The following is a 1433-nucleotide window of genomic DNA, read 5'->3' as shown; positions in this document are numbered from 1 at the left end:
AGGATTTCGGGGACCATTTGAGGTTAATGATTATGACATTATCTTGATGACAATCTGTCCTGTGTGGAAACTTTTTGCAACAGAGTTTGAAGCACAGAGAAAGCCAAAAGCAGAGTTTGACAAATGAAAAGACAAAACGCCAGGGAGTTTAGGTTATTGGTAGACGTATTATTAAAATAATGATCTGGGTGGTTTTTATTGCTGAATACGAAAACTTGAGAAGAAAGTTGGGGTAGTGGTCAATGAGGTTGGAGAGCAGAGAAGATTTGAACAAATGGCTGAATGGAGAGGGAATTGTGGACAGAAAGTGGTTGCTTGAGCTAGTGCTTTCGGAGGTGGAGTAGTTTCTGCGATGAAGCAGACGAGAGGAGATCTTTTAGAGATGTTCTCGCTTTTCCAATTTGAACACCTTCCTCTGGTGGAGATGAGATTTGCTTTCTATTAATATCTTCCATTAACCTTACAACACCTTCCCCAAGGGGGTGTTCATTATCCTGCTGAAATAGAGCAAAAATTATCCTTTTTAGTTCTTTTTTGGATTTCAGGAACTCTGAGCTTATTCTGCCTCTTGGACTTCCTGTCACTTTTCCATCCATCCTTGAATATATGTCCCTCCTTGTGGGTCCTTTTAAACACGGAGCTCCAGAGAAACTCCACCGTCTTCCCACTCTGATTCTGTAATTTTTTTCTCATGTGTTTCAGAATAGGTTTCGTTATGATGTAGTAACAAATGACCCGCAAAAATCTCTCAACACCAGGAGGTACTGAGGCACTAAAAATCATCACATTTTACAAATGAGTAAGCAGATCTTCAGGATGTCTGTAAAATGTACATGCCCCTCAGGGGGCAAAACCCTAAGGAACACAACACTTAAAATTTCACAAACTCTGTGCCTTGACAATTAAATGTGCCGCGTGAATGCAGTAGTGCCTCAGATTCCCTTGGACCACCATGCAAGGTGCAATCGTGTATCTTTATCTTAGTGGAGTTCTCCATCCAGAACTCAGTAATACCCATAATAGGGCTGATGGGGGTTCTGGATGTAGATAGTGAGCAGGGGCTCTGCCGTAGTGTGGTGGCGAGTCTGCCTATGATAGAGATGGCCAGGCAGGACACATCAAACAGGAGAGGCAATAGAGTCCTCCGGGTGGGGTCCACAACCCATCACTGTGTACATTCCGTACACGCGAGCCCCTCCCTTGCCTGAAGTTAATTCATGAAGACTTGACTTCATTGCACAGGGGTTAAGGAAAGGTGGGGTCTGGCTCAGGGCGCCGCAGCTGGCGCCCCCACCCCACGGGAACTCCACCCAGATTTGGCCGAGCCTTGGGCGAACCTGGGCGTGTAGGGAGGCGGGGAGAAGCTGCTGGGCTGAAGGCGGGGCGGGTGGCTGCCAAGGCGGCCAATAGGCGAGTCTCCAGCAGCTGAGCTT

The sequence above is a fragment of the Rhinolophus hipposideros genome (assembly GCF_964194185.1).
Source record: "Rhinolophus hipposideros genome assembly, chromosome: X".
Lineage (NCBI taxonomy): Eukaryota > Metazoa > Chordata > Mammalia > Chiroptera > Rhinolophidae > Rhinolophus > Rhinolophus hipposideros.
Note: the sequence above shows the minus strand (reverse complement) of the source record.